Source organism: Macaca thibetana, chromosome 12 (genome assembly GCF_024542745.1).
Source record: "Macaca thibetana thibetana isolate TM-01 chromosome 12, ASM2454274v1, whole genome shotgun sequence".
In the NCBI taxonomy this organism is placed as follows: domain Eukaryota; kingdom Metazoa; phylum Chordata; class Mammalia; order Primates; family Cercopithecidae; genus Macaca; species Macaca thibetana.
In genome coordinates, this window is record NC_065589.1 from 15,198,075 (window position 1) to 15,223,191 (window position 25,117).

The following is a 25,117-nucleotide window of genomic DNA, read 5'->3' on the forward strand; positions in this document are numbered from 1 at the left end:
CCGCCTCCCGGGTTCCCGCCATTCTCCTGCCTCAGCCTCCTGAATAGCTGGGACTACAGGCGCCCGCCACCGCGCCCGGCTAATTTTTTGTATTTTTAGTAGAGACGGGGTTTCACTGTGGTCTCGATCTCCTGACCTTGTGATCCGCCCGCCTCGGCCTCCCAAAGTGCTGGGATTACAGGCTTGAGCCACCGCGCCCGGCCATGGGCTGCTTATCTTAATAGGGGAAGATTATATGGGTGGACACTTAATGGCTTTAGAAAATCTTTTGATTTCATTCAAGATCTGGTAAGAAACTAGGGTTGCTCACAGGATGTGGGGTTGGGCCCTAAGTGATCCTCTTTTTAATGTAACATATTACAATTGGGGAACATGTCCAAAACTGACCCCAAATTTTTTTTGCAAAGCTGCTTCTCCTGTTTCCCACCCTGCCCCCCATTCACCTTCTCATCTAAATCAGAAACCTGAGCAATGGTGTGCTGATAAATGTGTAACAACCAGCAAACCAGAAAACAAAAAGTTTATCTATATGCATATAAATGTATTTAAAATTTTACTGATATAAATTTATGTTTGGCACACAATTTATAAATAATAATCGAACAGCAATAATACAACAATGTGTATTGTAAATTCCATGTAGCCAATTGATTCTCACAGAAGACTTTTGTTGTTTTCTGCTGAACTTTTCTAACTCTAGCCATTCTGTAGGGCAACTGGTAAATGAGTGGTTTCAACATGAATATTGGTGCTATTTTTGTTTACAATAATAAATGTGAAGGAAGGAAGATGTATATTGGAACTTTTCTCATTCATCAGTGATGTGAGCAACTTCTTAGCAGAATGAGATAATAGATTTTTGAATATTGAAAGAATATTTTTTCAATTTTTTATGCTAGTCACAATGTAATGGCTACAGACAAGAAATACTTTAAATTTTCATTTATACTATTAACATATTCTCCATCACTTTCTCAATTCTAAACCAGGAATTGACAAACTATGGCTGGTAGACATAATAATGGTAATACATATTTTAAAATAATAATATTAGTGAAAACAATTTATACAAATTAAAATTTCTACTGAGATTTGGAGCATGACTGAAGAAAAAAGTAAAAAGCAAAGGGTAGAAACAAAATAAATTTAAAAAAAGAAAAAACACATTACAATTTTATTGGAACACAACCACACTTATTTGTCTACATATTATCATTGGCTGCTTTTTGCTACAATGGCATGGTTGAATAGTCAACAGACTATGGCCCAGAAAGCCCCAAATATTAACTGTCTGTCCTTTATAGTACAAGTTTGCTGACTCCTGATCTAGAAAATCAACAAAGCAACAAATTAAGCTCTGCTTTGTTGCATTTGCTGATTACCATGGTGTAAATATTCCCACTCCGGCAGATTTCAAGTTGTTACTGTGAGGTCACTGATTGTGGAGTTAGGAAGAGAAATGGAGAATCACGCCACTGTACGGTGTTTCCACCAAACAGACACAGTAAATAAAAGTAACCCCTGGCCGGGCGTGGTGGTTCAAGCCTGTAATCCCAGCACTTTGGGAGGCCGAGACGGGCGGATCATGAGGTCAGAAGATTGAGACCATCCTGGCTAACACGGTGAAACCCCGTCTCTACTAAAAAAAATAGAAAAAACTAGCCGGGCGAGGTGGTGGGTGCCTGTAGTCCCAGCTACTCGGGAGGCTGAGGCAGGAGAATGGCGTGAACCCGGGAGGCGGAGCTTGCAGTGAGCTGAGATCCGGCCACTGCACTCCAGCCTGGGCAACAGAGCGAGACTCCGTCTCAAAAAAAAAAAAAAAAAAAAAAAGTAACCCCTACAACTTGGATAATAGTAAAATAATTAGGAAGTGATGAGTTTTGAGAATTCATTACCTTTGTTTTAAATATAATTTTATTAAATTATATTAATACAATATAAATATAAAATATTTGTTTTTAATTAATTCTAATTTATTAAAGTGTATATAATTTAAATTTTTACCTCTCCGGTCCATGCTCTGCACCAGTACTTCTTAAACTATACAGTGCATCTGAATTCCCTGGGATTCTTCTTAAAATGCAGATGCTGATTCAGTAGTTCTGGGAGGGGCCCAAGATTCTGCATTTCTAACAAGCTCCCACGTGACGCTGATGCTGTTAGTCCTTGGACCACACTCTAAGTAGCAAGGCTAGACTGTTGCTAACCACCTTTTCAAAATGTGAATCTGACCAGTTACTCCCTTGTATCACACTGTTTATGGTTCCACAATATTTCGTACTTCTGTGCTTTTTAAATATTTCCCCCACTGCTGGAGATCACTCTGCTCCCTCCTGTATCTGCCTGGGAAACATTTTTTTCTCTTTCGAAGCACAGCTGGGTGGCAGCCTCTTCCATGAAGCCTCTTCTGACATCCACAGCAAGAAATGAGCACCCGCCTCTTGTCAGCACATCCATCTCATGACCCTCTGCTGCACTTATCTGTTTATATGACTTTCTCCTTCATTACACTCTGCCAACCAAAATTCCCTAAGCCATATTCTGACCTCAACGCAAATGTCATTTTCTCAGAGTTTCCCTCATCTCTCCAAGAAGCCCTCCCACCCCTGCCTGTCATTCTCTATTACCCCATCCTGTCTGTTTCTTTCAGAATGCCCTTCACAACCCGTGATTATCTGATTTTACTTTTTGGTAGAAGCCATCTTATTTAACGCAATTGAGACCGGTAGTTGGTAAGTCAGTTAAAAATTAGATGACAAAATTAGGGAATCATAACAAGCGATATATACTATGTATATTAACTATTTTTGTAAAAATATAAATAACTGCTCATTCTTTTTGCCTGTGTTTTAACCTATGTTTTAGGCCATCATCCTGAATATGTTGATTGGAATTCAGCATCATCTTTCCTGCAGAAACTATAGCCATAAAGCGTCATCTGCAATTTCTGGTTTCATTTTCTTTAAAGTGGAGCATGAACGTAAGGAGATGTGTAAAGCAAAATTTCAAAACTTGTTCTTATCATTTACAATTAGGTCGTGTCCATGCCTAATTTAACAGCATTGTTTAAAAGCAATCCACTGTTATCAAATCTTCCGAGGCATGTAATTTAGCTGTTTTTTTAAAAACAAACATTTCATTTTGCAGTAATTTTAGATTTACAGATAAATTGCAAAGATAGTACAGAGAGTCCCTGAATACCCTTCACCCAATCCTCCCAGTTATTAACATCCTCATTTCTCTGGTGTATTTGTCAAAACTAAGAAACCAACAATGGCACATTATTATTAACTAGACTCTAGACTTCATTAGTATTTTACCACCTTTTTTTTTCTTTTCTTTTTTATCTTTTTCTGAGATGGAATCTCACTCTGTTGCCAGGCTGGAGTGCAGTGGTGTGATCTCAGCTCACTGTAACTTCTGCCTCCCTGGTTCAAGTGATTCTCCTGCCTCAGCCTCCTGAGTAGCTGGGATTACAGGTGCCCACCACCATGCTCAGTTAATTTTTGTATTTTTAGTAGAGGTGGGGTTTCATCATGTTGACCGGGCTGGTCTCACGCTCCTGACCTCAGGTGATCTGCCTGCCTCTACCTCCCAAAGTGCTGGGACCACAGGCATGAGCCACCGTGCCCAGCCTTTGCCACCTTTGTCATTTTTATCTGTCTGCCTCAGGATCCAATCCAAGGTTTCTCCCTGCATGTAGTTGTCATACCTGCCCAGTCTCCTCTGGTCTGTGACAGTTTCTCAGTCTTTCCTTGTTTTTCATGACCTTGACAGTCTTGAGACATACTGGCCAGGTATCTGTAGACTGTCTCCAATATAGGTTTATCTGAAATTTTTTCCAGATTAGACTGGAGTTATGGGCTTGGAGACAGAATACAATATAGGTGAAGTGCCCTTCTCAGCCACCTAGTATCTACTTGCATTACTGTTGATAGGAACCTTCCTGTAATTTTTTATAAAAAATAATGTTCATCCTTTTATCACTCACATTTTATTGGTTTATATGCTATTTCATTGAATGATGCAATCAGAAATATAAATACAAATGCCATACACGGGACTGGGGACAAACACAACTGACTCTTGGTCAGTGTGAGTCTCACCTTGGCGAGGGGCTCCATAGGAGCATCCATCACTGGGTTTTATGATGGAATGGGAAGCACTGGCTACTGCAATACTCTAAGTTCGTTAAGTAGTGAAATGAGGCCAGGCACGGTGGGTCACACCTGTAATCCCAGCAGTTTGGGAGGCTGAGGCAGGCGGATCACCTGAGGTCAGGAGTTCGAGAGCAGCCTGGCCAACATGGTGAACCGTCATCTCTACTAAAAATACAAAAATTGGCCGGATGTGGTGGTGGGCACCTGCAATCCCAGCTACTTGGGAGGCTGAAGCAGGAGAATCACTTGAAGCTGGGAGGCGGAGGTTGCAGTGAGCCGAGATCGCGCTATTGCACTCTAGCCTGGTTGACAAGATCGAAACTCCGTCTTTAATAAAAAAAAAAAAAAAAAAAAACGCCAAATGAGCATTAACGATTTATATTACAGATTTTACAGAGTGAGAGTTTGTTTATTTATTTATTTTTGAGATGGAGTCTCACTCTGCCACGCAGGAGTACAATGGCACTATCCCGGCTCACAGCAACCTCTGCCTCCCGGGTTCAAGTGATTCTCGTGCCTCAGCCTCCCAAGCAGCTGGGATTACAGGCGCACGCCACCAACTCCAGCTAATTTTTGTATTTTTAGTGGAGATGGGATTTTGTCATGTTGGCCAGGCTGGTCTCGAACTCCTGACCTCAGGTGATCTGCCCGCCTTGGCCTCCCAATGTGCTGGGATTACAGGCATAAGCCACCACGCCCAGCCCAGATTGAAAGTTTAAATCTCTCCCTCTGGTAAGTGGAGGTGTGTGGAGAGATTCCATTCTATTGGTTATTGTCTCTTTCCCTCTTCCCTGTGTCCCAGCACTAAGTACAATGCTTGGCACACAGTGGGAACTCATTACATATTTCCTGAATGAATAAACAGAGAAAATTTTAGGTATGTGTCAGTCAGGGTCCAATAAGGAGATAGAAAATGCAGCAGTTGGCCCATCGCTGTGGCTCACCCTTGTAATCCCAGTACTTTGGGAGGCAGAGGAGGGCGGATCACTCGTGGTCAGGAGTTGGAAACCAGTCTGGCCAACATGGTGAAAGCCCGTCTGTACTAAAAAAAAAAAAAATATATGCAAAAATTAACCAGGCATTGTGGTGGGCGCCTGTAGTCCCAGCTACTCGGGAGGGTGAGGCAGGAGAATAGCTTGAACCTGGGAGGTGGAGGTTGCAGTGAGCCAAGATAGCACCACTGCACTCCAATCTAGGTGACAGAGAGACTCTGTCTCAAAACAAAAAACAAAAAACAAAAAAACAAAAGCAAAAACAGAAAATGCATGAGTTGGTTGAATAGAGAGGATTTAATTGTTAACTCAATACAAATTTGCTGATAACATAAAATGTGCTAGGTAACATAAATGGCAGAAAGATAATGCAAAACTACCCTGGAGGTGGAAACTAGAGGAAGCAGAGGGACTTGGGGAACAAAAAGAAAAGGCTCAAACTATTAAAGCTTACATGTGTGGAGGAAGAGCCGTGCAGAGCTGAGCACCAGATTCTTAAGGAGGGCTGCCGTACCTTCCAGCTGAGGTCTGCGAGGGGCTGTGAGGAGACCAGATCTACAAGCGTTGAAAATACTACAGACTGGATTCAGTGGTGGACCCGGGAAGGAACTGGTGCTACTGCTGAGCGTGAAATGGTTAATGCTCATTTCGCTTCTTAAGAAGCGTTGCCTGGGTGCCACTCACAGGAGCAGAAAGTGGTCAGGAAAGAACAGGGGCTTCCTCCTCCTCCAGCTTCGCAGTCTCTCTCTTGCACCCGCGCATGGGAAGATGGGAAGAGCTTCAGAAGGAGCCAGCTCCAAAGCGAAAATGTGGTTTGCAGAGATCCAGTCCCCCGAATCACAAAGCAGAGTACAGAAGGGTGGGGCAGGGGCAAGCTTGGAGTTGAGAAATACCCCTTATTGACTGGTCCAGGCACAACTCAGGTCACAGTCATTGATAATGCAGTGTTTCCCTACCTCATGAACCCCTTCAGCCTAAGCTGAACCTTCACTGCGCTACTGCGGGCCTTAGCCTCCATTTCTGGGCTCCATTGTTGTGTGTGTGTGTGTCGTGGGGAGTCCCCAGACCTGTCTCAGCTATGGTAGGAATGTCTCTTGGGTACAGTTTTCAGCACTGTCCCTGTCTCCAGGCCAGTAACCAGGGCTGTCTGACGACCCTGGCCAGTAGGGCTCAACTCACTCCATCCATTAGGGAGCAGTTCTCTCATCTCTAGGTTCCCTTCTTAAATGTGCCTGTACTCAAAGTTATTTGGACCCAAGGTGTAACATGGTTAACCAGACAATTCTTTTGATTTCACATAGGGTCCTTTCGTCCCCAGACCGTTGACATGCTTCCATTTTTCTGGCCAGGTCAGGGGTGAGTTCAAGGGCAGGTGACTCCAAATTTAACATTTGTGACAACAGTCACAAATGGAACAGGCCTAAGCTGAACCTTTACTATCTATCCCAATCCTGGAAGCCCATTCAAACTATGGATCTTGGCCCAGTGCCGTGGCTCATGCCTGTAATCCCAGCACTTTGGGAGGCCGAGGAAGGTGGATCACCTGAGGTTGGGTGATCTGACTTCAAATGATCTGCCCTCCTCGGCCTCCCAAAGTGCTGGGATTACAGGCATGAACCACTGTGCCCGGCCCACAAATTTTTAAAATATAATATTTTGCAAAATTTTTTGAGGAGATTTTTCTTCATGGGCTGGAATGATTGAGGCTTCCTAAAACATTAGTCCAGTAGAGGTTGGACTGAATATGCCTTCCTTTCCTGGTAAAACTCAGCAAATATAGATGTTCTCCACTGAAGCAAGGGCTTTCAAATTGAACTAGAAATTAAGATAGTCTTTCTCAAAGAAAAGAAAAAAAAGATACTGCAATGCATCAAGCACCAAAGCTTCCAAATGGTTTGGATGGCAAATGCTGAGAGAAGAGATGGGAGGAGAATAGTAGTTCCAGGATAACGTCACTCATTTCTTGCTAGGTATTTCATCAAGGTTAACTGCCTTAATGCTATTTGCTAATCTTAATTTTGGGGGGGAAAATCTTCTATGTCCCTCTATTAGCATCTGTAGCTTACCCCCAAACTCTGACATGATAACAACCAGCTCATTCCTATAGAGATCAAATCATTCATTGTCTAGGATACAAACATTTTACTGAGGCTGTTCTTAAGCATTTCAAAGTGAAAAAAATAATCCAAATAGGGAAGGCACGGAAGATTTTTAGGGCAGTGAAACTATTCTGTATGATACTGTAATCGTGGATACATGTCATTATACATTTGTCCAAATCTTTAGAATATACAGCATCAAGAGTGAACCCTAATGTAAACTATGGACTTTGGGTGATAATGTGTCAATGTAGGTTCATTGATTGTAAAGAATATATCCTCTGGTGTGGGATTTTTGTAGTGAGGCAGGCTGTGTACAGTGGCAAGGGGAATACAGAAACTGTCTTTACCCTCCTCAAAATTTTGTCATGAGGGAACTAAGCTATGAGGACACAAAGGCATAAGAATGATACAACGGACTTTGAGGACTCGGGGGAAAGGGTGGGAGGCAGGTAAGGGATAAAAGACTACACTTTGGGTATGGTGTGTGCTGCTCAGGTGATGGGTGCACCAAAATCTCAGAAATCACCACTGAAGACCTTATTCATGTACAAAAATAAATAAATGAAAAAAAATTTTCTGTGAACCTAAAACTGCTCTAAAATATAATAAAGTCCATTAAGAAAAAGGAAAAGAAAAAGAAACTTTAGTAATGCCTTTGCTAAAATTATTGCTTGGTTTAAAGGAATCTACCATGATGATTTTTTTTTGTCCCAGAGAACTCCATGGTATCCCTTTCAATTTAGTATTTATTGTTCACTTCCACTCTTTCAAGCCAAATTCACCATACCTAGGAGGGGGTGGTGAGGGTTATGCATGGGGAGTGGTGGTCACCGGACATCATGGGCCTCAGTTCTGGATCATCCAGGAACCTACATGTCTTAGTCCCTTTAGGCTTGTACAACAAAAATATCATCAGTGGGGTGGCTTAAACAACAAACATGTATTTCACACAGTTCTGGAGGTTGGGAGGTCCAAGATCAAAGTGCTAGTAGGTTTGGCATCTGGTGAGGGCCCATTTCTGGTTCATAGATGGCCTCTTTCTCCTCATGCCCTCACGTGGCAGAAAGAGAACAACAGAGCTCTCTGGGATCTCTTTTATAAGGCACTAATACCATTGATAAGCGTTAGGCCCTCGTGACCTAATCACCTCCCAAAGTCCCCGCCTCCTAATACCATCACCTTGGGGGTTAGGATGTCAACATATGAATTTGAGGAGGATGCAAACGTTCGCTCACCATAGACATAGGCCCTTCACTGGCAGGGACTGAGTCTGATTTGCCTTGGCCCTCCCAGCACCTAAGGTGGTACTTGGCACACATTATTTGCTTCATAAATGTGTACTGAGTGAATAAATGATTGAACAAATGAGAAAAACAAATGGAGATTCAAGAGGGGAGGCATATTTATGGAGAAAAGATTTGAAGAAAAAAGAACAGAGAGATGGCAAAGCTTATATTTTTAGTATCCCTTCATCTGTTCCTTGGCAACTCCTATGTGAAGAGTGGCAGAGACAGAGTCAGGAAGCCTCACTCCAGGTTTAGAAAACATCGTCAGGGTGGCAGAAAAATCTAGTCCATTCCTTCCTGCTGACCCAACTCAGCCAGCAGTTCCTTGCTTGGGAACATGAGGTTCAGATGCTGACATTTTAAAACAGCCGTGGCTTAAATAACCTCAAGAATTTCAGTATCCAGAAATAAAGGGAAGAGAAAAACTGGGTATGAGACTGGGTAAGTCAGATACAGCCACAGAAATGCACGGGGAAAGACCATATGTGGAAGCGGGGTTTTGCGATGCGGAGTGATGAACACCGGTGAGTGCAGACTAATTTTGACCTTCACCCTTCCCCTTCACCGTGGCCATGGAGTCTCACCAAAGCAGGCGTCATTAACAGGGGTCCTAGGGTGAGGTCCAACCCACAGGCAAAAAAAAAAAAAAAATCTGTTTTTATTTTTATTTCAATTAGTTGCCAAGATTTAGAAATTAGGAAAGTTCACATCAAATCGGGATTTCCGGCTTCTCGTGAAAAAGCAGAAGATTTGGGAACAGCTGGCCCGGGTTTCCTCATCACCACAATAGGCTGGGGGCGGTGGGGCAGAGGAAGGTGTTTTCTCTAACTGGCTTCTTAGCCCACGCTGCTGGACCTGCAGACACCGGTATTGGCAACCCCTGTGTCTCTGGGCACTACCTGGAAGAGGCCTTCAAGGGAATGAAGCTGACGGTGACGGCTGACTTCTGCAATATATTTCTGGGAGGATACAATTACACTAACGAGCCATTCTGTTTAGTAGAAATTAAAGCTTCCTGGAGCTTCTCAATGATAAGCTCAAACAGTGAATGTCACAATACTCTAATTGTCGTGGGTGATGTAAAGATACAAGGGTCCGTTCTACGTAAGACCAATTGTTTCTCTCTGCTCGGATCCGTTTGGCCTATTCTACATCATGTATATATCCGGGTCACATGTCCAAATGAAGGTATGTTGTATCCACATTTATGAATGATTATGAGTTTACCAAAACTCAAGTTAAGAAAATGTTGCTGTGAGAAATGGTCTAAAACATTGACTGAATTATGAAATTTGTACTTATTTGAAATACCATTTCCTACTGACATTTCCCTTCCGGCTGCCTTGGCATTAATGTAAGAATTATTTATGACTCAGCATTTCCCCACAACAGCTGCCCACAGGACAGAGCATGAACTGAAGAAAAGAAAAGAACTATGCTGACTTGACTCTTTGAGCTCCAGCCCTCCTGTCTGAGGGGAGGCAGCCTGCTCCCAGGGGGTAGGGCAGGGAACAGGAGTCACTGGTGCTGACTGGGGTTCAAATCCTGACTCTGGGATGTGCCAGGTATATGACCTTGAAACAACTGTCTGTATCAGGGATTGGCAAATAATTTCTTTTTCTTTTTTTCTTTCTTTTTTTGAGACAGGGTCTCACTCTGTAGCCCAGGCTGGAGTGCAGTGGCACGATCATGGCTCACTGGAGTCTCAGTCTCCTAGGCTCAAGTGATCCTCCTGCCTCAGTCCCCTAAGTAGCTGGGACTACAGGTGCATGCCAGCATGCCTGATTTTTTTTTGGTGGGGGCGGGTATTTTTTGTAGAGATGGGGTTTCGCCATGTTGCTCAGGCTGATCTCAAACTCCTGGGCTCCAACGATCCACCAGCCTTGACCTCTGAAAGTGCTGGGATTACAGGTGAGCTACCATGCCTAACCTTGGCAAACAATGTCTATGAAGAGCCAGCTACTGAATATTTTTGGCCTTGCTCACCATGTAGCCTCAGTTGTAACTACTCAATTCTGCAACTGTTGTAGTGCAAAAATAGCCATTGGGCTGCCAGGGCTGCCGTAACAAAGAACCACAGACTGGGTGCCATAAGCAATATAAATGTATTTCCTCACAGTCCTGGAGGCTGGAAGCCGGAGAACGAGGTATTGGTAAGGTTGATTTCTCCTAAGGCCTCTCTCCTTGGCTTGCCGATGGTCATCTTCTCCCTGTGTCTTCACATGGCCTGCCTTCTGTGTGTGTCTGTCCGAATCTCCCCCTCTTTATCAGGATGAGGGCCCACCTTAAGGACCACATTTTAACTTATTCACCTCTCTGAAGACCCTGTCTCTGTCTCCAGATATAGTCACATTCTAAGGCACTGGAGTTGGGACTTCAGCATATTAGTTTGGGAGAGACACTGTGGTTAATAATAATATTGTATCGTGCCCGGGCACAGTGGCTCGCGCCTATAATCCTAGCACTTTGGGAGGCTGAGACAGGAGGATTGTTTGAAGCCAGAAGTTCGAGACCAGCCTAGGCAACATATAGAGATTCCCGTCTCTACAAAAGATATAACATAAATTTAAAAAGAAATCAGCCAGGTGTGGTGGCACATACCTGTAGTCCTGGCTACTCAGGACACTGAGGTGGGAGGATTGCTAGAGGCCAGGAGTTTCAAGTGGCAGTGTGAGCCATGACTGTCATTGCACTCCAGTCTGGGCAACACAGTGAGACCCTGTCTCTAATAATAATAATAATAATAATAACGTATTGTATACTGGAAATTTGCTAAGAGAGCAGTTGTTAGGTACTTCTACCACACACAGAAAGGTAGCTATATGAGATGAGGAAATGTGTTAATTTGTTTGACTGTAGGAATCATTTCACTATAGGAACATTTATTCTTTTTTCTCTCTCTTTTGGCCTGATTAAAATTTTTAAAAAAGGAAATCATTTTCCTATGTTTGTGTATATCAAAACATCATGTTTTATACCTTAAATATACACAATTTAAAAAATTGAGTGTGGAGGAGGAGGATAAAATTCGCCCATAATATGTATGTAAGTGAATGGGTGTGGCCGGGTTCCAGTGAAATCTTTACAAAAACAGGCCCTTGCAAAATAAATAAATACATCATAAATAAATAAATAGGCCTCCAGCCAGATTTGGTGTGTGGGTCCTGGTTTGCAGACCACTGGGTGATACCATCTCCATTCCCTCCCTTCCCACCCTTTCTCGTCTGCCTGTCATCAGACTCTTGCTCATATCATGCCACCTAAGGACCTTTCCCCAGGGTCACCTGTGGCCTCCTTGTCACCTGTTCATCTCTGCGTCCCCCTATCTCTGGCCCCCGAGCAGTGCTGGCTCTGCACACGTGATTCCTTTGAGAACTTTTCTCCCCTGGGTTTCATGTGGCCACAATTCCTACATTCCCTCCTGCCTCTCTGGCCCGCTCCTTCCCGGGCATCTTGGCTGGTAACTCCTCTCCTTCCCAGCCACTACGTGTTAAACTTCCTTAAAGCTCAGTCCTGGACTCCCTTCTTTTCTTGCTGTATAATTTTTTCCAAGATGATCTCATCGACACCTACAATTTCAATTACCCTCTGTAAGCCAATGACTTCCAAATATATAGTTCCAGCCCATACCTCTCCTCTGAGCTCCCGCCCATGAATCTAATCGCCTCCTTCCCATTTCCTCTTGTCAGTGTCTGTAATGTCTGTGTTGTGTGTCCTGGCTGTTTATGATTTGCTTTTCTTCAACAACTATAATCTCCAGGGTAAGTTTAGTTCCATTCTAAAACCATTTCTTCAGGCCGGTCTTCCCTGACCTGCCCTCCCTGCCCCACAGTCTATGCCAGACCCTCTTTCACTTGCTCTCCAAGCACACTGAATATTTCTTCTGTATTCTTCAGAAATCCTGGTCTCTTACACCTCTTGGGTTCATTGTTCTTAGGTGGACAGTAGATCCAACAGGGCTAAGTCTCCAGCCTTTCTCTTAGTATCGGAGCACTTAGCTCAGAGCCTGGCACATATGAGGGCCTCAGTAAATGCACATGGGATGATTGAAAAACTTTAAGTAAACTAATCAAACCCTCTGAGATACTGAGAACTGTCATTTGATTTTAGTTCAGAGTATTTTGTATTGGGCTGTGCTTGTTTGAGTTGTAACCCTCAAGAAGGTTTTCTCTGTATCTGTATATGTGTGTGTGTGTGTGTGTGTATATATATATATGTATGTATATATTTGCCATCCCTTCTGTTTTCCTAAATTCTACCTAGGTAGAAAACTGAGATGGTTTTAAGAGTGAAACACACTCTACCCTACATTTCTTTAGCTTTTGCATTTGATAAAAGGGATGGAGTTCTAGAGGGTAGACCTTCTAGAGGCAGTAAATGCTCAACTATTTACTAAGTGTGTGACCTTGAGGAAGTTACCTGACCTCCTTGTGACCTCCTTTCTTACTCCCTGGGTTCTTCATCTGTAGAAAGATGTCACTAACACCTACCTGTGTCACATGTATAGTGTATGCGCAGGATCTGACACAGCGCCTGGCAATAGTAGAGGTCCCCTATTTGTTTAACAGGTATTTTTTTGTGTGCACTCAGAAACGGGACAGGTACTGTTTGGGGCACTGAGGATACAGCAGTAAATGAATCAGACAGATCCGGTGCTCGGGGGCTCACATTCTAGGGCAGGGGGGAGGTAAGTGTTGGTGGGGGAAAAGACAGGAAAGGTAAAGCCAGATAAGAGCATAAAGATGAATGGGGTAGAAGTGGTGGTGTTTTAGCTGTGGGGATCAGAGAAGACGCCCATAAGGTGAATAAGAGTAGGAGTCAAAGATATTCATTCCTTTATTCCTTTGCTCCTCTGCAGGGAGAAATCCTACTTCCCATGGTTACTAGGGAAAATGCCTCACTCTAACTCATTTCTGTCTGGGTGGGAGCAGTGCCAACAGAAATAAGAGGTGGGTTTCAAGGGGCACTGGCCTTGATAGGCATATGTCATTCCACCCGGGGAGGCCAATGCAAGGTCTTGATGGGTTCTTTATGCCCTAATAGTTGATATGCAAACTAGACTAGGCACTGAGAAGTGCTTCTGTGTGGCCGGGCACGGTGGCTCATGCCTGTAATCCCAGCACTTTGGGAGGCTGAGGCGGGCAGATCACTTGAAGTCAGGAGTTGGAGACCAGACTGGCCAACATGGCGAAACCCCGTCTCTACTAAAAATACATTTGCTGGACGTGGTGGCACACACCTGTAATCCCAGCTACTCGAGAGGATGAGGCATGAGAGTCTCTTGAACCCGGAAGGCAGATGTTGCAGTGAGCCGAGATGGTGCCACTGTGTGACAGCCTGGGTGACAGAGTAAGACTCTGTCTCAAAAAAAAAAAAAAAAAAAAAAAAAAAAAGAGAGAAAAAAGAAATGCTTCTGTGTAATGGAACTTCTGCTTGGGGAGCAATAGGTAAAAATAAAACCCTAGGAAATCCCCAGGTCTCTCTCAATGGGTTTGAGGTAAGAGTTGGCAGGTTGGTTTCGCCTCTGCTTGCCTGTGGGCAGAAAACCAAATGAATCAAAAGGCAGCCAGAATGGAATAACTAGCACCTTAAGATGCCACCAGGAAACCTTGAGGGTTAGGCAGGCCCTCAGGATCTAAGGAGACAATATGACTAATTTGTGCCCTACACTTAGCTGCCTGTCTTCCCACACTTGTGGCTTCCCCTGAAAGAGCAGGGATGGCTCTGTTGAGTTGTTGCCCTGCAAGGTTGGACTTGAATAAAATTCAAAACGCTCCACATCTTTGGGACTTAATAATTTTTCTGAAGTAAGCTCCGTACACTTTCTCCTGTATAGTCAGTGGGAGGGAATGAGGAAGAAATAGACATGTCTCCCTCCAAGAACTCAGACACATTGCGTAGCATTAATAGACCCAGACAAAAGGATTCTCCTTCTTTCTCCAGAATTCATCTTCGGCTGCACAGCTTGCAGCCACGAGAAGGTGGGTCTCTGTTGCGGAGAGAGACACATTTGGCTGACTGGGGTACCGAGAATTGTCAACCTATAAATAAAGCATTCAGTCAGAAATGGTTAAACTGAGCAAAGCAGCTGAGAAATTAGTCAGGGTGTTACTAGGCTAAGATTTAAAGAGCTGGCCAGGCACGGTGGCTCACACCTGTAATCCCAGCACTTTGGGAGGCCAAGGTGGGTGGATCACCCAAGGTCAGGAGTTCGAGACCAGCCTGCCCAACGTGGTGAATCCCCCTCTCTGCTAAAAATACAAAAATTAGCCAAGCATGGTGGCACGTGCCTGTAATCCCAACAATTCGGGAGGCTGAGGCAGGAGAATCACTGGAATCTGGGAAGTAGAGGTTGCGGTGAGCTGAGATTGTGCCACTGCACTCTAGCCTGAGTGGCAGAGGAAGAGTCCATCTCAAAAAAAAAAGAAAAAAAAATAAAGAGCAAAGCAAGGTATGGTGACCTGTGCCTATAGTGCCAGCTACTCTGGAGGCTGACATGGGAGGATGGTTTGAGCCCAAGAGTTTGAGACCAGCCTGGGCAGTATAGCAAGACCCCATCTCTAAAACAAAATTAAATTTAAATTTTAAAATATTTATGGAGCTGAGGGTTTTTACAAGCATTTTACCAACTTACAGGTTCTTACAGTCTAGTAGCTCCAACACGGGCAGAGGGCAGATGCACAAGAATCGCTGCCTCTCACAAGGCTGCGGAGAATTTCAACACTGGGTGCATCTGCTCCTGAGGCCAGTCCCTTAGCAGGGAAATCATACACTTCTTTCAGATGCCTAAAAGTATCAAACACAAATATTTATGCATCCAGGTATTAAAATTCATCAAAGGACCTTTCGAGTCGTTATAGCAGCTGCTGTTGTTCTGTTCTACTCTAAGTTTCAGGAGCATAACGAGTATGTCCCGGACCCAGCCAATTCCCTAGACCACCCAATGTACGCCCAATAGCCAAATGTCCACTCTTGGGGTGTGGCCAGTGAGATTCTCAACTAACTTTTCTCCTATGTCTTAACACAAGACTTTCTATCCCTCCTTTTTTTTTTTTTTTGAGATGGATCTCACTCTGTCACCCAGGCTGGAGTGCAGTGGTGCGATCTCAGCTGACTGCAACCTCTGCCTCCCAGGTTCAAGCCAGTCTCCTGCCTCAGCCTCCCGAGTACCTGGGATTACAGGTGTGCGCCACCATGCCCGGCTAATATTTGTAATTTTAGTAGAGATGGGGTTTCACCATGTTGGCCAGACTGGTCTCGAACTCCTGACCTCAGGTGATTTGCCTGCCTCAGCCTCCTGAAGTGCTGGGATTACAGGTGTGAGCCACCATGCCCGGCTGTATTCTTCCATTTTTAAGATTTGGGGCCCTTCTCTTAATTTCAAAGGGAAATGACTAAGAGGTATAACTCAGGGAAGATGAACTGAATGTTAAGGGATAAGAAACATCAGACTCCTGAGTATCCGCAATGCTTCCAAACTGATTATAAGTCCAGTCACATTTCTGCTAGCGTGATCTAACAGAAAGCCAACAAATTATCTAGTCTAGAATCAGGGCTTCAACTGGACAGACCATTCAATACATTGAATATATGTGTGTGTATATGTATATACTTTTTTTCTCTTTTTTTTTTTTGAGACAGAGTCTCACTCTGTCACCCAGGATGGAGTGCAATGGCACAATCTCAGCTCACTGCAACCTCCACCTCCAGGTTCAAGCAATTCTCCTGCCTCAGCCTCCCAAGTAGCTGGGATTACAGGCATGCGCCACCACATCCGGCTCATTGCCTGGCTAATTTTGTATTTTTAATAGGGACAGGGTTTTGCCATGTTGGCCAGGCTTGTCTTAAACCCCTGACCTCAAGTCATCCTCCCACCTCATCCTCCCACCTCATCCTCCCAACGTGCTGAGATTACAGGGGTGAGCCACCATGCCAGGTCACACTGAGTATATTTTAATGTATATTTAATATATAGCTTTTCTGAACAAACCTAGATTTAGACATTTTAAAAAGATGCTCTCAAAAGGCATATGAAGACTATCTCTGCTAATTTATATAGAGACAATCTCTAGAAAGATGTAAACCCCTAGTACCCAGGGTTGCCTCTGTGGAGTGCAGCTGGGTGCCTGGGGAACAGAGGGGAAGACAGTATGGAGTTTTTTTCCATTTGTATGAATCTTTTGACTTTTGCACTGTGTGTATGTATTACCTACTCAAAATTAAGGGTTTTGTTTTGTTTTGTTTTGTTTTGAGATGGAGTCTTGCTCTGTTGCCCAGGCTAGAGTGCAGTGGCGTGATCTTGGCTCACTGCAACCTCCACCTCCCGGGTTAAAGGGATTCTCCTACCTCAGCCTCGCAAGTAGCTGGGATTACAGGAGTGTGCCACCACCATGCCCAGCTAAGTTTGTATTTTTAGTACAGACGGGGTTTCATGTTGGCCAGGCTGGTCTTGAACTCCTGACCTCTGGTCATCCACCTGCCTCGGCCTCCCAAAGTGCTGGGATTACAGGTTTGAACCACTGTGCCTGGCAAAAATAGGCAATTTTTAAATTATATGTGAAGAAAAATCTGTAAATATTTTTGTCATAACCCCCCACCCCCAACCCACCACCACCATTTTTTCCTGTAAAAATTTTTTCAAGGCCTGAGGAAAATGATGAATTAAACTTTTCCTGACAGGAAAGACAACATCTGAAAATGCTGCCTGACGGATAGAGAGAAGCATCCTGGCAAGAGACATGGAGCTGACGGACGAAGAGATGCACGCCTGACAGAATTGGGACTGTTCACCCAAAGTAAGCCAAAGCGAAAGGCCGAGCACCTTGAGAATCTCTTCCTTCTTACTGTCAACAGATTCACCTAATCAAAACACCTTTTAGTCACTGCACCCAATTTCCATCCTCATCCAACACATGGTGGGGTCTTTTTGTCGCTTCTTCTGAGTTGACACACACAAAACCCAAGAGTCCCACTTTTGGCGAGGACCACGTTGCTGTCAGGTTGCATTTTTTACCGCACATTGGTTCCCCGTGTCCCAGTAATGACCCCCTGTAAAGGCCACTGGGCCAGAGAATTGCAAGATCAAGCGAGGCGACAGGAATTACAGGAAAGGATTAACGGCAGAACAGCCTGTTGCGACAGCGGAAAAACAGCCCGAGGACAGGGGCGTGCTCCCATCTGACAGACGGAAGTGGGCCGGGGTTTATGTATTAGGTCACAGCAAGAAAGCTATTTTTGCTGTGCTCTCTGACCTTCTGTAGAAGGTGAGCCTCAAGATGCCTATGATATACCCCAGGCTGCTCTGACTCAAGAGGGAAGAGCAGATGCTGACTAGTGCAGAGTCCTGTAGAGTTTGGAATCCATCATTCCCAGCAGGACAAAAGGACTTTCATGGGTGTTGCCATCCACTGGGTGCATGTGTTGGCGGCGGGGAGTCATTTACTAAGCAGATGCAGCCTTTCTGTTCCTCCTTCCTCAAACTCCAATTTTAAAAATAGCTAGTCCGGGCACAGTGGCTCATGTCTGTAATCCCAGCACTTCGGGAGGCCAAAATGGGAGGATCTCTTGAGCTCAGGAATTTGAGACCAGCCTGGGCAACATCACGAAATCCTGTGTCTACAAAAAATACAAAGATTAGTTGGGTGTGGTTGTGAGACCCTGTAGTCCCAGCTACTTGGGGGACTGAGGTGGAAGGATCACTTGAGCCCAAGAGGTTGAGGCTGCAGTGAGCTGTGACTGCACCACTGCTCTCCAGCCTGGGCAACAGAGTGAGACCCTGTCTTGAAAAAAAAAAAAATGCTAATGGCCAAGTAGGCTTTAGAGTCCTAAAAAGCTGGCAATGAAAGGAAACATGGTGCTATTGGCAGAGATTTGAAGTAGCAGTAGTCTCCCACAAAAGTGCTGTGATATACGGAGACTTTGAGGAGTCACAGTGTAACCTTGGCTAAAGAGATTAGGAAAGAGTCCATGGAAGAGGGGCTGAGCATTGTTCAATTTGTCGAGTAAACCCAAAAAGCAGTGCACTGAGATCAGGCCAAGTAAGAGATACCTCTGTGGCAAACACTAAACACTTCTATCACTCCCTTACATTTGGTAGAAGATTGTTGGAATCACCACTCTCCACAAACAGTCAGAAAAACTGGAACCAGATGGTATCGCTAAAAAAATGTGGCCCACAGCCATGAATGTGTGACTTGCATTCTCTTTCAGAATAAGAATAGATGATGTAGACACTGCTGGTTTGGACTGGCTCAGAGAGAAAAGAAACCAATAGATGGGAGTACGTGCCAAGGGTCGCTGACGCTTCCAGAGGGCAGTGGCCTCGGCTGTCTTACTCAGAGCTGAATTCTGAGCCCCTACAAGACTCATGTCTGGCATGTAACAAGTGCACAGCCAGTTTTCCTCCCGTGAATGAGGGGCTTTCTCAGAATAAGGTTTTGTAATCAGAGACCAAGACAGCCACTGAGTCTCTGCAGCCTTGAAGTCTGTCTTTTCTGAATGTCCAGACAGAGGACGAGTCTTGATAATAATGATCATTGGCCTAGAGTACTGCCCAGTTCTGAACCCAAGGATAAGAATCCCCTCCAAGGTCCTGCCAGCCTGTCTCCACACTCTGACGTCACATCCTGCCTCTTTGATTAGGTTTCAGCGTGAATTTTGCCCCTCCCAAACACACTTTGTTAATCTGTTTTAGGTCTGGGAATTCAGCCCAAAATTCCTGAAGGATGAATTCCTTTTCCTCAGCCAGGTTGACAGTTGGGGAAACATCGCCCTCTTGTGTCTATGACACATTTGGCAAGGTAGTTTCCAGCAGTTGCTAACGCACACAGCAAATTGAAGCCTTGTAACATCCCTTAAGCCTGCAGACCTCAGTACAAGGCAGATGGAGAACAAACATACCAATTTTCCCAGAATAGTCAAGAACATCCAGAAGAATCCAGAATTTGTGAAGATGGTACTGATAACTCCCCAACCCAGAGTTTTGAAAGTTAAAAAATGTATAAGGCACCATAAAATTCATATTCAAGAGCTCACAGAAAATGTTTACCTTCTAAAAGAGCTGGACATTTTCCATACACTGAAAGTTGTACTATACAGTAGATACGTGAAGATGTCCTCCTAGCATTTTCATATTCGACCTGTTGGCTTTTGAATCACCTTTCATATCCTCTTCGATGTTGCCCGTCCACACACCCACACCCACACCCACACCCACACCCACACAAGCTGTGTGTGCAAATATGCCCACCTGCAGGGTCTTCTGTTCTCAATTACAATTTCAGACTGCTCTGCTTGCTCCTACACCTTCTTATGGAGATACAAGAACTTTGGATCTCTGGCCTCCATCAGTCCTCACTCTTCCATCCCTGTAAAAAGTGCAAGGCGTGTTTCTGGCACACCAAACAGATTCCACCAAACACCTGAATCTGAAGCTCTCACAGTCGCTGACCCAAGTGTGGCCTGGATGAGACTGGTGGCCCAAGCTTCTATTATACTGTTTTTTGTTGTTGTTGTTTGTTTGTTTGTTTGTTTTGAGATGGAGTCTTACTTTGTTACCCAGGCTGGAGGCCAGTGGCACAATCTCAGCTTGCTGCAGCCTCTGCCTCCAGGGTTCAAGCAATTCTCCTGCCTCAGCCTCCCTAGTAGCTGGGACTACAGGCACGTGCCACCACACCTGGTTAATTTTTGTACTTTTCGTAGAGACAGGGTTTTACCATGTTGGCCAGGATGGTCTTGATCTCCTGACCTCGTGATCTGCCCGCCTTGGCCTCCCAAAGTGCTGGGATTTCAGGCATGAGCCACCATGCCCAGCCTTATACTGGTTTTTAAAGCAAAGGCACTAGAATAAAAGATACTTTCACATTGACACTATAAAAATCATCCTTTGAACACTTAGTTACGTATTGTTCTGGGTTAGGTAGTATAGATAAAGACATACTTTGCCCAGTAGGAAGGGACTCCCTTAATCTACGTACATTTTATGCCTCTCTCTCTCATACACGTGGACCTTACCTTCCGAAAACTGCCATCAGGGCCTCTGCAGGAGGCCCTGGCTGTGATAAATGTGCATCTGTAGAGTGCACAACCTGAACATCCTTACCAAGCAACCCTGACCAATATCTTCCTGCCTAAAGAGTGCTAATGCTCAGAGTATGCCTTTAAAACCCCATTTTGGCCATTTCTCAAGAAGCGAGACTTGTACTTCCCCACCTCCCCTTAAGGATCCCCAGTGCATTAGTGGTAAAGCGCTCCCTAAGGACTTTTGTGTGCCTCTCCACCCTCTGTTCTTCTAGGTGCATCCTGTTTTTAATGGGGCATAATCCCCTACCTCAAAAGAGCAAAGCTCCACTGGCAAACCTCTAGACCACGTTAGTGATCAGCAAGTAAGGGGGACATTTGGTGTAGCATCACATTTCTGGCGTCCCTTCCTGCTTTTTATGTCTGACTCTGTCATCTCTGCTAAAAGAGTCCTCTTTGTTTATTTCCTTTTTTTCTTCTAATTAGTTTTTTTGTTTTTTTTGTTTGTTTGTTTTTGTTTTTTTTTTTAACAGGGCCTAGTGGTCTTCCCAGGCTGGTCTCAAACTTCTGGACTCAAGGGATCTTCCCACCTCAGCCTCCCAAACTGTTGGGATTATAGGCGTGAGCCACTGGGCCCCGTCCTCTTTTTTTTTTTTTTTGAGACGGAGTCTCACTCTGTTGCCCAGGCTGGAGTGTGGTGGCGCCATCTCGGCTCACTGCAAGCTCTGCCTCCCGGGTTCACACCATTCTCTTGCCTCAGCCTCCCGAGTAGCTGGGACCTCAGGCTCCCACCACCAGGCCTGGCTAATTTTTTGTATTTTTAGTAGAGATGGGGTTTCACCATGTTAGTCAAGATGGTCTCGATCTGCTGACCTCATGATCCGCCCGCCTCAGCCTCCCAAAGTGCTGGGATTACAGGAGTGAGCCACTGCGCCCGGCCTTGGCCCTCTGTTTTCTTCTCATATTCCGGTATCATACACCAAGGAACACTCGGTCCAGCAGCAGGAAATAAATCTGACCTTTGCCTCTAAGGTCTTTCTTTGATTGCAGCAGTGTTCATATTTGTCTAACTGTAGCATAGGAGGAATATGATTTGCTCTGACCTAAATTATTTTCATAAATGTTTTTCTGATTTCCCATTAGAGTACATTGAGGCTAAGGGTAAAGGTCAGGGCTCCCTTGGTTTCTTGGTTTTGGATTGCAAAAGAGATTAGATTAAAAATATAAAATCTCTGTCTGGTGCAGTGACTCACACCTGCAATCCCAGCACTTTGGGAGGCTGAGGTGGGCGGATCACGAGGTCAGGAGTTCGAGACCATCCTGGCTAACATGGTGAAATCTTGTCTCTACTAAAAATACAAAAAAAAAAAAAAAAAAATACACAAATTAGCCGGGCATCCCAGCTACTCAGGAGGCTGAGGCAGGAGAATGGAGTGAACCCGGGAGGCAGAGCCTGTAGTGAGCCGAGATCGAGCCTGCAGTGAGCTGAGATCGTGCCACTGCACTCCAGCCTGGATGACAGAGCGAGACTCCTTCTCAAAAAAAAAAAAAAAAAAGAAAAAAAAGAAAAAAACATAAAATCTTGCTCAGTTGTCTCCAGGCTAGTTCCCACACTGTGCAGCACCCAATTGGATCAGTATGATTGGTGTTTCCAAGTGATTCTGAAGACGCTTCCCTTTGTCTGGGGCATGAGAATGGGCTCTTCTTGGGTGGAGAGAGAAGTCTAAACATAACCGGCCGTCACTTGCTTCCACTCTAGTCTGGATCCTATCACAACATCAAAACTAAATCTAGTCCAACCTGACCTGCCCTCCACCTGCTTCCTGGGTTCCCTCCCACTACTCTGGCTCACCTCTTGGGACTCCAGAGGAGGCTCCTCCTCCTTGTCCCTTTTCTGGGTCCCAGGGCCAACCTTCCAACAGCCTATTTGACATCTCCATGTAGATGACTCACAGATACTTCCAATTCAACCTGACTGAACCTTTTCAACAGTATATTTCTTTCTTTCTTTCTTTATTTTTTTTTTTTTTATTTATTTTTATTTTTTTTTTTTTGAGACAGAGTCTCGCTCTGTCACCCAGGCTGGAGTGCAGTGGCCAGATCTCAGCTCACTGCAAGCTCCGCCTCCCGGGTTCACGCCATTCTCCTGCCTCAGCCTCCCGAGTAGCTGGGACTACAGGCGCCTGCCACCTCGCCCGGCTAAGTTTTTGTATTTTTAGTAGAGACGGGGTTTCACTGTGTTACCCAGGATGGTCTCGATCTCCTGACCTCGTGATCCGCCCGTCTCGGCCTCCCAAAGTGCTGGGATTACAGGCTTGAGCCACCGCGCCCGGCCTGCTTTCTTTATTTTGAGATGGAGTTTTGCTCTTGTCGTCCAGGCTGGAGTACAGCGGCATGGTCTCAGCTCACCGCAACCTCTGCCTCCCAGGTTCAAGTGATTCTCCTGCCTCATCCTCCCAAGTAGCTGGGATTACAGGTGCCCGCCACCATGCCCGGTTAATTTTTGTAATTTTAGTAGAGACGGGATTTCACCATGTTGGCCAACCTGGTCTCGAACTCCTGACCTCAAGTGATTCGCCTGCGTCAGCCTCCCAAGTAGCTGGGATTACAGACGTGAGCTACCACGCCTGGTCGACCTGATTGAACCTTAAGTTACAACCTTGCTACAACCCAAACAACCCAGCAATCAAGCTGCTCCTGCCACCACCTGGTCACTCAGACCAGAACCTGGAGCAATTTTTGATTGTTCCCCTCCCCCACCTTCCTTATCCAATCAATCGTTATATCCTTTCTAAATACATGTCAAATCCATCCCTTCTTTCTGAAACCACCTTTGCAAAATTGAGATTGAGATCTAACTTAACCAGCTCCATCTTGCTCCTACCCTCCAAGCTGTCCTTGTTCATTCCTGGGCATAGGCTGAACTAACTTTGGGAGAAATTTAGTTTATAGTTTACAGCTTCAACAAAGATGGTAACAGTCCTTTCCCAAAACAGATCTCCTTCTGGTCCGGGGACTAGACTGCCTTTGTAGGACTAACATTAGCCACAAGATTAGAAATTATGGTTTAGGAGTCATGAAGCTGGTGGCCAAACTGCTCCTAGGATCAGTGCTTGAAATATTTTGCAGACCTGCACTTGAAGGATCAGCTGGCACCATCCAGATCAATAAACTGGCTCATCTGATCTTGGCCCCCCACCTAAGAACTGACTCAGCGCAAGAAGACAGCTTCGACTCTCTGTGATTTCATCATAGAGTATGACCAGTCAGTACTCCTGGCTCACTGGCTTCCTCCCACCCACCAAGTTAGCCTTAAAAATTCTGCTTCCCGAATGCTAGGGGAGACTGATTTGAGTCATAATAAAACTCTAATCTCCTGCTCAGCTGGCTTTGCGTGAATTACTCTTTATCTATCGCAATTCACCTGTCTTGATGAATTAGCTCTATCTAGGCAGCAGGCAAAGTAAACTCTGTGGGTGGTTTACATTTCCACCTCCATTGCTACATCTAGATCCAGCATCACCACCCCCCTGCCTGTTACAGCAGCTTGCTCCCTCGTCTCCCTGTCTTCATATTCATCCTTTTCCAACCCCCTTCCACACTGCAGCAAAAGAAACCCCCACTCTCCCACTTAAAGCATAGTCACTGAATCCAGGGGAAAGTCCAGAGTTACTTGCAAGTCCTACATTTCTGGGCAAGACCTGCCTCCGTCACTCCCAAAGCCTCCTTGTAAGCAATTGCCCCTTCTGTCTTCACAGCCCACATGCTCTGGCTTTCTTTCGATTCTTGGAATTCCAGGATGCCTTCCTTCCTCAGCACCACTGCACTCGTTCTAGGCTTTCCCTGGAATGTTCTTGTTCCCCTACTTTCATAGCCAGCTCCTATTCAGACTTCAACTCTTAGCCATATTCTCCGAGCACACCTTCCCCACCCCACACACTAGGTCAAGACCCCCTCTGCTCTAAGCTTCTCCTTCACAATGCCTTCGACCATTATAACCAGGATATAGGTTTTGTTCTTCATTACCACAACTGCCTTCCAAGAAGGGTGAAATCTATACAGCTTTCAATTTTTTTTTTTTTTTGAAACAGAGTCTGGCTCTGTCGCCCAGGCTGGAGTACAGTGGCGCGATCTCTGCTCACTGCAACCTCCGCCTCCCAGATTCAAGCGATTCTCATGCCTCAGCCTCCCAAGCATCTGGGACTACAGGCGTGTGCCACCACTCCTGGCTAATTTTTGTATTTTTAGTAGAGATGGGGTTTCACCGTGTTGGCCAGACTGGTCTCAAACTCCTGACCTCAAGTGATCCATCTGCCTCAGCCTATCAAAGTGCTGGGATTACAGGTGTTAGCCACCGTGCCTGGCCTGACACCTATACAATTGAAGGAACTTTTGGCTGCTCAACATCTTAAGGAGGCTCATTGTGAAAATTTATGGGAAAACTAAAATGTTCTAGCAAATACAGCAGCAGGAAAACAACAACAGCAACAACAATAGTGGAGTTCTTGGAGCAATCCCAGAATCAGGAGTGAAGTGGGGAGGTGGGCTGAGTGCTGAGG

At 45.0% G+C, this 25,117-nt stretch overlaps 1 protein-coding gene across 1 annotated transcript in view; it reads right to left on the bottom strand.

Moving 5' to 3' along the window:
- Positions 1-24,087, bottom strand: part of LOC126932880 (COP9 signalosome complex subunit 9-like) — a 249,397-nt gene extending 225,310 nt beyond the window's left edge. The window contains exon 1 of the mRNA XM_050752136.1: positions 24,082-24,087. The gene's annotated coding sequence lies outside the window, so the exon portion shown is untranslated. The remainder of the gene's footprint in view (positions 1-24,081) is intronic.
- Positions 24,088-25,117: the final 1,030 nt, after the last annotated feature.